Source organism: Ictidomys tridecemlineatus, chromosome 12 (genome assembly GCF_052094955.1).
Source record: "Ictidomys tridecemlineatus isolate mIctTri1 chromosome 12, mIctTri1.hap1, whole genome shotgun sequence".
In the NCBI taxonomy this organism is placed as follows: domain Eukaryota; kingdom Metazoa; phylum Chordata; class Mammalia; order Rodentia; family Sciuridae; genus Ictidomys; species Ictidomys tridecemlineatus.
The window spans coordinates 87,115,057-87,128,019 of record NC_135488.1 but is presented as its reverse complement, the minus strand read 5'-3'; the positions used below and the strand labels follow the sequence as shown (position 1 = coordinate 87,128,019).

General features: G+C 37.8%; 1 protein-coding gene across 3 annotated transcripts in view; it reads right to left on the bottom strand.

Annotated features, from left to right (window-relative positions):
- Thada (THADA armadillo repeat containing) overlaps nt 1-12,963 on the bottom strand; it is a 314,607-nt gene that overhangs the window by 118,339 nt on the left and 183,305 nt on the right. The window lies entirely within an intron of this gene.

The following is a 12,963-nucleotide window of genomic DNA, read 5'->3' as shown; positions in this document are numbered from 1 at the left end:
ATACCACCATGCCCAGTTCATCATGGAATCACTGACAAAAGGAACATTCCAAAGCACGTTGTGATCCAACTCTCACTGTCTCTTGCAGGGTAGGTGGGTGGGCTTACAAATATGCTCATTATACCCAGTGCATGTGCATGTACACTCACAGTCTTACATCACAGTCTGTTATAGCTCCTCACCCAAGATCCTGCAGTAGATGTGGTACAGAGCCTATTTCCTCTTTATGCATTTTTGTCCCCCAGGGCAGCTTCTGATGATTATAACTTGGGTACTGTTTACCAGGAACATTCTTTCCTTGAAGGTTGAAAACAGGTGCTGTGCCTACTTAAAATGTTTCTTCTTCTCTTCCAAACTATCATCTAGGACGTTTCTTACTGAAGTTTAGGTGAAAAGATGAACAAGTGTAAATAATTTTATTTATTTATAAGAGAACTACTAAGATGTTTCCTGATAATGCAAAATTGATTCAACTTTGGAAAATCAATGTAATTCACCACATTAGCCCATCAAAAAGAGAAAAATATGGGGTCCCTATGTGGCTCAGTGGTAATGCAGTTGCCCTGCATGCATGAGGCCCTGGGTTTTATCACCAGCATGGGAAAAAGAAATATACACACGTAAACACACACACACACACACACACACACACACACACACGTATACATAAATATTTATTTATACTCATATATACACATACATGATCACTTCACTAGATATAGAAAAACGTGATGAAATTCAGTATCTATTCATGATGAAAATTCTCAAAAACAATAAATGGAAGGAAAATTCATAAAATACAGAAAAACATACAACAAAAATTATCTGTATTGATGAAAGATTTAATGCTTTCTTCCCACATTGAGAAGACAAGAATGTTTATTCTCACTGTTCTTAGTCAACATTATACTGGAGCTACTAACCAGTACAATATGACAAGAAAAGGAAATAAAAGACATACCAATTGGAAAAAAACAAAAGTGCTTTTATTTAGAGATCATATAGCTATATAATGAAACTTTCAAGAATCTGTTTTAAAAAGACACTGAAACTAATAAAATTTAACAAGTGAAATCTATATATGAAAATTAACTATATTCCCTATGTATAATCTCAATGAACATTTGGGAGTTAAAGTTAAAAATCAGTATCATTTCTAAGAACATCAAAAACATGAAGCATTATGGATTAAATCTAATAAAATATGTATAAGATTCATCATCTAAGGATTGTTTCAAATAGTAGTCAACAAACTTTTCCTAAAAGGGCCAGAGAGTAAATATTAGAGGTGTTCTAGGTCATACGTTCTATCTTACAACTACTCAAAACTGTCCTGAAGAGTAAAAGCAGCCATAGAAAATATGTAAACAAATACATATGGTTGTGTTTCAATAAAACAATATACAGAAACAGGAAACAGGTTAGATTTGGATTGTAGAGCACAGCTTGTAGCTTGTCAACTTGTGTTGTAGGATGATGCATTTAGAACACCTTACTGTTTGCTACCGATTAAAAGTCCCCAGTCCCAGTGAAGTTACTTATGGACTTGTAGCATTTTGTGAGGTAGAGATATGAACCATTTCTATCCAGTGGAATGGATATCTTCAAAGAGCTATGATCTGTTGAATACTGAATACCACTTTATATCTAACTTAGTAATCTTATCCTAATATTCCTGTTAAATTGTCTATACTGGTTTTTTAGATTTTTTTTAAACTGATCATAACATCTTTTTGGTTCCCTTATTAAATACTGATCAAAATCTTTTTTATACATGTTCATTTGAGAGTGATGATTTTACCTGTATGAAAGTTATACTCTAACAATGTCAATTTTCCCCCAAATTGCTCCATAGATTTAACACAATTTGTTTATTCTCTTATAATTTATTCTTTCATATGAGTTTTGGAATTGTACTGTGAAATTATCTTTAAATGAAAAAAATTAATTAAAGTTTTTATTAGAAATGCATTAAACCCTTTTTTAATTTGGAGAAAATTAACATTTGAATCTCTATTAATATTTAGTTCCATAAAAAAAGCTTCAGTATTTTTATTGAGCATCTAAGAGAATCAATGGGAAACAAAGGATCTTTACAAATGATATTATTATAAATAAGAAGCAATAAGGTACAGTCTAATAGAAAAGTTAGGAGTAGAGGCTCTAAAACCCTGAATCTAGCTGTATAACCTTGTATAAGTTATTTAGCCTCTCTGAGCCTCAGTTTAAATAGTAGTATTCACTCTTTAGAATTAGGATGAAGATTCAATGAGCAAATACATATCAGTGCACATAAGTGACTGGCATAGAGTGTGATACAAGTGATGACTAATATTATTAGTCATCACATTCTGTGAATGCACAGAAGTCAATCATTTAAAAAAAAAAGACAGCACAAGCCACAAGATAAACCCACCAATCACAAGTACCCACTGATAACAAGAAATGTAAAAAGAAATATGCACTCTATATGAAGAAAATTTTAAAATGTAATGCAACTGAGGAACACAAAAGGAGACAAATCCCCTTTCTTAATTAGGACAACATAATAAAGATGTTACATATACTAATAAGTTAATACATTAACTTAATCATGCTAACAAAGAAAAATGACAACAGAACTGAAGATCAGGATTAGACAAGTTGATTTAAAGTCCATAAGGTACAAGAAAAGACAAACAATGAGGGAGAATTAATTCCTACCAAATTATAAAACATAAAGCTACTGTGAGCAACCAATACATAAAGAGATAAGCTCTCAAAAAATCTAGAAAACAAGTGCAACTACATATTGAAATTCAGTGTAAGACTATGATAGCCTAAGGTACAAGATTTATTTTCCAATAAATGATCACAGGACCAAAAAACCCCCATACAGTAGCTGTCCATTGATTTTTTAAAAATTTCTCTCTATATTCAGTAATTTTCATATTGTTATTTTTAAGTCATCATTATAACAGTTACCATTTACTAAGAAAATGTACCAAGCCAGCCACTATACTGGGAATTTGTACATATAATAACAAGTCTACTCCTTATAGAAACCCTGCAAATTATGTGTTCCCCTAATTTTGCAGATGGGCAAGGTTCAGCTCAGAGTCTGAATGACTTGCCTGAGGTCAAATATCTAGAAAACGCAGAAGAGAACATCACATCCATGTCTTCCTGGCTCCAAAATCTTTTTCCACTATACTACCTTCTATCCACAAAATAATCCGGTTTGTTGACAAAACTCTTCAATCAGAGCAACAAAAACAGTGCCAGATTACAGACTGTACATTCCAAGCAGTTACCATGAAGTAACTGTAATAAAACACAGTATATTCTTTATAGGCTTTTAAATTTTAAAATGGTAAGTATACTTAGGATCCCTATCTGATTTATACTTTATCAGGGTAGCTTCTTGGCATTTCAATTACTGGAAGACATTCCAGATGAACTACCTTATATGAAATTCTTTCCAAAAGAGGAGAGTTAATGTGAAGTCAGCATGAACCTCAACAAAATTTTATACCAGGGAAAATTTTGTAACTGTTTTCATTTTCTATACACAAGGTCACAATGTGGGAAGCTAAATATCTGTATGCCAAAAGAATATCATGCTGGTTATTCTGACTTCCCTCTGGTGGGCAGTAAAACTCTTGAACTTCTATTTTTGGAAATTGAGGTGTCCCTTTAATCCTATTATAGAACTGCTGACAGTGGTAAGAGAGAACAGGCAAATTAGCCCCCAGCCTGTACCAGTAAGGTCTCTAAGAAAAGGAAGAAAACAAGGAAAAGGAAGTAAAGCAAGCAAAAAGGCACTCTGCAAGAGAATTTTGTGAAATCAGTGTCAGTGTTCACAACCCAACACAAGAAACACCACCCCACTGTAAGCCGTTTAAATCTGAAACAGGCCCCTGAAGCCAGATCAACATGGGAAGCCCCTAGAGCCAATATTTACAGCATGGTTACAATCTAATCGTACCTGTAGAAAACAGAATGGCCCTTCTCTGTGTCTACCCTCTCTAGGGATTCCACACATACCCAGCAAACCCTCTCCTGCTTTATTTGGTGTGTAAAGATACACTTCAGAAAGCACACACCTTCCTCCTGTCTTGCTACACATAGACTATCGGGGTACAGGCACTGTTGCATACACCCCAGAAGATGCTCCTCAAGCAGCTGAGACAATGGAGCTAAGACCTAAAACATACATGAAAATCGTTGCTTTTCTAAAATGGTCTCCAGTTAGCTCAATTCATTTTCAAATTCATTTTCTGAAAACAGAATTAATGTCCCTTTCCCAAATTAAATTTGGTGTCTTAGATTTACTAGAGCGCTCTCAGATGATGATAAAGACCCTTCTAAACATTCAGCCTCAGTTACTGAAGCCTACATGTTACTGAACACAGCCTAATTCTGTCTCAGAAGCAAACAACAATACTTGCTTGGAGTCAACCTCGAGGCCTCTGTGGCTACTTTACTGAGACCCAAATGCCATACTCAAATGAAGAGGCTTTGACCATCTGACACACACAGCATGCTCTTGTACCCTCACCACTCAAAGGGAGAGAGGACTACAAGTAGGCTGTGCTAGAAAAAGAACTTGTCCTGAGAATTAAGATTCATGGATTCTGGCCCCTAACTGCTCATGTGACTTCATACTTAGCAAGTCCCACAGGAGCCCCACTTGTGCTACACACTGGGAATTTAAGTGGTGAGTGGACTACTGTAAGCAGCCTAAAGGAAGTTAGGTCTCCAAAGACCTCTTTTCTTCTTCATGGAGTCCACAGCTGAAAGGCCACCTATGGGTTCAACACTGTGACTAGAGTGGAATCATGTCAAAGACAGAGAGGTCTGTAGTGCTGAGTCAGCGTAGACACAGCATCTCCACCAAGCTACCAGGTAGAGGAACTGAAAATGCCTTTGGCAAAACCCTAGACTGTTTATAACTGTTTAGGTCTGTGAAACAGTCCTCTCCTATCTGAATATTTATTTTTTTTTTGTTTTTTTTTTTTTTTTTTTTGTTTTTTTTTTTTTTTTTTTTTTTTTTTTTTTTAAAAACTCCATTCATTTTTTTTTTTTTTTTTTTGAGAGTGAGAGAGAGGGGGGCACAGAGAGAGAGAGAATTTTAACATTTTATTTATTTTTTCTTAATTCTCGGCGGACACAACATCATTGTTGGTATGTGGTGCTGCTGGGGATCGAACCCGGGCCGCACGCATGCTAGGCGAGCGCGCTACCGCTTGAGCCACATCCCCAGCCCCCTATCTGAATATTTAATATGCACTCATATATGCCACTAACCCAGACCCCAAGGGATTTGGAAATTCAGTCAATAATGCTCAACTGAGGTCTTCCCCCCTTGCTTTAAACACAAATAAATGATATGTTTTAAATAGAAAAAAAAATATTAAATATGCACAGCTCAAAAGCAAGAAAGGAAATCTCCAAGTACCAGACACAAAGAAGGAACTCAGAGCCACAGCAAAGAGTGATGAATGAGGTAGAATGACCCATGGGTATTAGATCCTGAGCTGGGAACCCACACAAAGCTTGCAGCCATGAAAAGCTGCTCTATTCACTAGAAAATGCCATCAATTGGCCAGGGGCCATAGCAAGGAATCCAGTTACCGTTTGGGGCCAGAGGTGGATAACTGGTTTCTCATGCACAAGCTGAATTCCAGGTTTGAGAGGTGAGTATGCAGTATGAAACAAACTATCAGCCTAACACGGGACTTGACCTGTGAAACCTGCAGGGAAGGCCCTAAAAGATTAAAGGCAGCACCACCTCAGAACTGCCTCCACCTTCCAGTGCACAAGGAAATGCCAACAAAAGCGGCTCCTGGGGATGAGCTAAAAAGCAACTGCAACCCTCAGGAAAGGCAGCAGACAGAACAGGCAGAACTCATACTCTGCAGGAAACTGCAGGAAACAACAACTTGGAAAGACTATAAAATCAATGTGTTTAGAATAGTCAAATGATTATGGAAAAAATGAAAGCCATAAGCAAAAAATGGAATTATCCTGAGGAAATAAGAGGCAGGTTTTGGGGAAAAGTCTAGGCATGGAAAAAAAAATCCCTTCGTTGCAGATAGAAAACTCCATGGTAGTGTGAAACACTCCTGTGCGTCACTAGACACAGACAACTGAAAACTAGAGGACTGTCACAGATCAGAGGACTCTACGGAGACAACCTGAAGATGATCCTGGAATAGGAAAAGAACATTAGATGAAAATCAGTAAAATTAAAAAAAAAAATGTGTGGAGTTCAGGTAACAGCAAAGTTACCAACCGCTTCTTTTATTGTGACAAATGTTAAATAGTAATATAAGATGGTCACAGTGGGAAAACTGGGTGAGAGATATACAGAAACCTTCTGTACTATCTTTGCAACTTGTTGATACATCTAAAACTATTCTAAAGTAAAAAGTTTATTTAAAAAGAGACAGTGACCACCAGATTGTATACAGAAACAAAACCAGATATATGCTGTTTATAAGAGACACTAAAACTAAAACTTAATGAGACAAGAGAAATGAACATAAAAAAGATGAAAAAATATATCAAGAAATATTAAATAGAAGAGTTGGTTTACATATGAATTTTAAAATGACAAGATTCACTGTGACCAATGCAATGATATCGAAAGTTTAATTTCTGAAATGGATGTGTGGTCAGAAATTGTACATATCCATTCATTCTGGGCATTCCTTCAGGAGCAAGAAAGAGTAAAAATTAGAGAAGCAACAAAGGGAGAAAGTGAGGACCAGGGGAAATTAACAAATAAATTACACATTGACCAAGAATAGACAAAACAATGATCTTAAGACATATAGAATACTAAGGCCCTCCTCCTTTAATCAGGCCATGAAGAGCCCACCACTGCTTAGGAGTTACAGGTAGAAAGGGACTGGTATTGATTTTCTGTAGAAATTTTCACATTATGCCCTTTGGATTGGTGGGTGTGGATTATATTACATCACTAAGTCACTCTCAGAGTTTCCTTTGAAGAATATGGGCTCACACTTGTAGGACCTTAATCTTATATATACACAAACACAAAACAAAATCATGAATTTTAATATAAATTACTACCTTGTATCTCTGTTCTCTAAATATACATCAGAAAATAAGACCTGATGACTACTTAAATTTCCTCTTAAATAAAGTGGTCAGTGAACACTGCTTTTCAGCCTAAGAATGGTTTTGGTAATTGAACAAGTACGTATAATACATATTTGAAAAAAATCATTAGAAAGCAGGAAACTGATACTGCATTTCAGAAACACGTTAAGATATAAAAATTGTTATGTATCCTGTAATCCAAGAAGAAGGAAAGGCATAAAGCCTACCTGCTATAAATGAACTTAAACTAACATGTAAAACCTGTCTTACTATCTACAAGTAAAGAACTTTTAAAGGCTTAAGCAGTGAATAAGGGGAGAAAAGTCAAACAGCACATGCCAGAGATCAGTTAATTATACTGATCTCTTTGAAGATTAACAAAGGTGATGGAATTTTCTGGCACTTGTAAACTCTCCAAAGTCACAATAAAAAAAAACCTGTTAAATCCATTTGACATAAAAAAGATCTCCAAGCAAACAATTTTAGACCCCTTTTTAGAAATATGATTCTCAGGAAGTTAATGAAAAATATTCCCTCACCAAAAATTTCACTTTACAGTGATTAAAAATGTATCCCAAATAGGAAAATGAACACAGAAATTACCTGTTCAATATGAGCACGGTCCAGTATTAAAACATCTGATACCTGTACACACCTAACAACTGCTCCAATCCAAGCATATCACACAGATCACATTCATTAATACTAATAAAAAAAAAGGGGAGGGTGAAGCAGGAAGGCAACAGTCCACCCTCATCTGGCAAAAAATAAATGTGAGCATTTGTGAGGGCAAGTCCTTACCTCGATTATCAACCCAATTTACATGATGTGAAGAGGAACAGGAAATGCATACTACTGACAGCAATTAGAGGAATTCAGGTAAGACTTGATTATTTTTTCCCAAACAAATGTCTTGATCCCAAACAGAAAGATTCCATTGCAATACATGTAGTTATCCCTCTCTTTTAAACAAAGGAAAACATGCTAAAAAATTATCTGACAATTTCTAAAAGTTGTATAAGGATGTGGCTTTAAAAGCCTTATTTTTTACATATGATAACATTTTTGAGAATCAAGTCACAAACTTATTACTGGCTTACTAGACATTTTCAGATACAGCCCATCCAACATTTAGGAATAAAAATAAAATTAATATAGTTACAATTGCCACCATGTATTTCTAGATTTATTCACTAGTTTCCTTTTTGAGGGCTAAATGTGGGAATCTGGAGAAAGCTTTGAATCTAACACAAATTTTGATGTCATGGATTTAGTTTTCAGCAGAGCCTCTGTTCTTAGAGGAGATTCCTCACAGCCTTTGCCTCAACCTGGGAGAGGCTCAATGAAATAGACAACAATTGCACCAGGCAACACACTGGTGTCTCAAGTACAAGAAGTGAGAAAATTCTAATTGTGTGTTACTTTCTAAAGTCCCCCTAGGTAAACAGAGCCTAGAATTTTACTAGGCTCCTGCAGCCTGGGGAGGGCAGAACAAAATTTCAGCTACGAATTGTGCAAGTGCATCTGAGACAGGCTGGGACAGGACATGAAGCAAACTCCAAGCAGCTATGACTTGAAAAGAAAGCTCACACATTCACAGCACTTGGGTGAGGAGAGCAGCTGGCAAGAGTCGGAGGAAGAGAGGGACAAAGGAAGAGCGTGACCTCCCAGGAGCAGGAGCACTCCCAGGAGAACTCCCTTTGTGATTTCCAGGCTGAGTTTTCTGTCTCCTCCTCTTCTTTTATTTCTGTAGGTAGCTCCTTGAAGCCTGTTGAGCCACACCCTGTCCCTGGGTCAGGAATAGTTTCCTTCATGACCATGGGTATGTTTTTTAAAAGACTGCATCACACCTCATCCCACAGAATGATGGAGAAGATCAATCCATGGTACCATGGAACAAAGGTTCTCAAGAGGAGGCAATTCTGCCCCACAGAGAACCTGTGGAAATATATGCAGACATTTTGTTGTTGTTGTCACAAAGCAGGAGATGAGGCTACTACTGTCATCTAGTGGGGAGATGGTACCAAACACACAACACCCAGGGCGGGCCACCCACAACACGAAATGGCAGCAGTGCTAATGTTGAGACCCTGCCACAGAAGACATGGTGAAGGGGATAGAGATATAGTAGAGAGAAAAATAAAACTGTCACAAACAATAATATAGTTTAAAATAGGAAAAGAGTTTTATTACTTTTAGGCCCATATGCTCATTTTACTTTGGCCATCTAGGTTACTGCCAAGTTACCTCGCTGCCAATTCCATGGCCACCCTCTACCACAATACTTTAAATGGCCAATCAAGTCCTTAATAACTGGAATACACTAGGTGCCCTAAATAAATCCAAGCATTATGGGAACAAGCATATACATTTGGAAATCTCAAAAATGCTATACCAGTAAAAACAGTGAGATATTACTTTTTGGCTGATAGACTGGAATATGCTAAAATCATACAATACATAATATTCTGTTATATTTTCACTGGATGGGTAACCACCAAAGAAATCCCATCACACACCATCAGACATTTATTTTATAGGGATTCTAGGAACTGAGAAGACTGGCAGTGCACACACGGTGTGATGCTTTATTCTGTTGTGTTTTTAAAGTATATTCTGAATTATCCTGAGTCATAAAAAGTCTCACACAATAAAAATAAGATGGCTAAGAGGGCATGGAAAGCAAACTTTCTAAAGATGAAAAAGAAACTTGGAAAAGTGCTAGATTAATCTACTCAGGAAGATCCTGTATCTCCTTCTACTTTATGAACTTCAAACTTCCCCCTTGGAATGGTAAAAGAGTCCTTTGTCCAAGACAGTGTGACAGTGTTCCTTTCCTGATTCATCAAATTTCTGATGGGGTCTGAGGTACAGGATGTAATTCAAAACAAAACAGGTGCAAGGAATAACAATCTGATAGGCAGGAACTCTGCTCTTAAAAATTTGAGCTTATCTTGGCTCTTATGATCTTTAGTATGATCTCCAGGAAGGCAAGGAATATGGTGACTCACCAGAGGAACCTCTTTCTAATGCATGTTAACACATAAAGTCAAGTGCTGAAAATTGACTTACCTACTGACACATCAAGAGAAATCCTCATATTTTGCAGTATTATTTTGGTACAACATTAATTTTCCTAAAACATGTTTGTGGCTCACAGAACCCTCCTGAACAGGAGTGAAAGTAGTGATGGTGGTGGTGGAGGCAGCAGCAGTAAGGGGTAATAACAGCAACCAGCATTTGCAGAGCATTTACTATATGATCTTGCTAAGCACAGCACAAGTATTAACTCATTCAATCATCCACCACATAAATGGTTTTGGGTTTTTTAATATTTATTTTTTGGTTGTAGTTGGACATAATACCTTTATTTTATTTATTTTTCTGTAGTGCTGAGGATGGAACCTAGCACTTCACACCGTTGCTAGGTGAGTGCTCTACCACTGAGCCACAACCCCAGCCCCTATGAAGTTTTCCATTTACAGAGGAAGAAGTCAAGGCAAAGACATTCAGTAACTTACCTAAATGCAGCTAGCTAGTAGCAGAGATGGAATCTACACAAGATGAGCTGATTACAAAATCTGTTCCCCAAAAATGAGCTCTTTGAGCACATGCTCCCAGCTTTTAAGCACTTTTTAGTTTAGATATTATAGACTACTTACCAATAGCCACTTTGTATGTTTTATTTAGCATATCACTTAACAGTATGAAATTTTAAAAAAGAAAAGAAAGATAATGCTAACATAGCCTTGCCCATACATGAGCATTTTTGTATCCACTTTTATGCTATGCACCTGCTTTCATGCTATACACCCACAGTCAGGCTGTGTGGCCTGGCCTTTGTAGTCAAGCTGACCTGCACTCACCATGTAACTGCATATCCTGCTCTCTCCAACACACTCCCAAACCTGATAGACTGGTTTGCTCATGGCCCCCTACAAACACTTCTTGATGTCTGTTTTTGGGGGGACAGGTACCAGGGATTGAACTCAGGGGAGCTTAACCACTGAGGCCACTCCCAGCTCTGTTCAATATTTTTTTGGAGTCAAGGTCTCATTGAGTTGCTTAGGTCCTTGCTGAGCTGTGGAGGCTGGCTTTGAACTCGTGATCTCCTGCCTCAGCCTCCCAAGCTGCTGGGATTACAGGTGTGCGCCACCGTACCTGGCTCCTGATGTCCTCCTGGTGCTTTACTTCACACCAAGTCCCTTGTCTCGGCAACAGGAATGTAGTATAAAGGTTTAGCCTTTTCTGATCACCACAGCCCATCCTGGGCTCATTTCTTAGATGTGTGATTGTGGCTGTGTGCTCAGTGTCAAGAGTTAATTTTCTATAGCAGCTCACAAGTTTCTAGAGGGTAGAGAACATGTTATAAATTAGCTTCTCTTTGTATTCTACATGGCACCTGGCACAGTATTATACACTTCATAACCACCCAGTAAATATTTGCTAAATAAAAACATAAACTACATTTACTCTGCATCTCTCAGATGGAGGTAAAAGAGTTAAGATAAAGTTTATCCTGGAGAGCAGAACAGGTGATGTGGTGGCTACCTCCTTTTCTGCCTGAGCTCATCAGAACCAAGGAAGACTGATCTGACTCACAGTGACCCTAAGGGAAAGACCTTCAGAGAGGCACCAGGAAACTTGGCCCCTGGAGCACTGGGACCACTTTAGAGAGTTCTTGAGTTTTAAAAGTAATGGTGTCCTCCCTGGCCTTGTTTAGCCCTACCAGTTGGCACTTCTCTATGGTAAAGACAGTCTCCAATACACACAAGCATACCTGCTCACAGATGTCCATAACCAACCTAATTTCAGGAAAAAAGATATATATCCTCCCAAAGTTTTCCCTTGTCTTTTGGTGGAATTTTCTCAGAATCAATCTTTTCAACAGTGACCATTCTTCTCCCTCATTTAACCTTGCCATCTGCCCTCTTCTTCCACTTATTCCTGAATCCTCTTACCAACTTACACCTTACACTTGTTCTTGTCCACAGCAATTGTTACTTTCTAACAGACTATATAATTTACCTATTATATTTACTATAATAAATTCTAGTGCTTTTTATTATATCATCATTACTTATTGTCTGTCTCTCTGCTGCTAAAATGTCAGCTCCAGGAGAGCAGTGATCTTGAGAGCACGGATCTACCTCTTGTTCTCTGATGTTTTCCAAGTAGAATAGTCCTTGGCACACAGCCGGTGTCACCAATAACTGCTGGACAAGTGAATAAACAGAAGATGTCAAATTCCATTCACTTCACACCCTGAAGGCCCCAAGAGAGAGTTACTCTGCTCTGAGAATATTCTTTTCCTCATCCAGAAAAACAGCATAATAGAGTGGTCAAGTGCACAAGCTCAAGGGCATCAAACAGTCCTAGGAGAAAATCTCAGCTCTACTTTCTACTGATTATCCTTGAAACTTTAGAGACATCTCACAGATCTTTCATCCTTGTTGTTCACATCAGTGACATGGGAATAGCACCCATTTTCCAGAAGAACTTCTGTAGGTGCTCAATAGTTCATATCCCATGCTGCATGGTGCGTTCTCTCTCTTTCTCTCTCTTACTCAATTACAGGGGGAAAATATATTCTCTTCTGTCACCATTCCTTTCCCACTCAAATTCTAAAGAGTAGCAAAGTCCTGGGGAAACACTGACTGGCCGTCCCCTAGGGTCCACCCTTGCCTGATGCCCTGAGTTCCGAGCATGACAAAACAACAGAGGGCACTGCCAGTGAACAATGACCATGCAGGACAGCCAATGCTTGGGAACTGGCAGCCAAGAGCTATCTCTAATACCCCAGGAAAGCTCCCTAAATAACACATGCGGAATAAAAGCTTTTGGATATTTTTA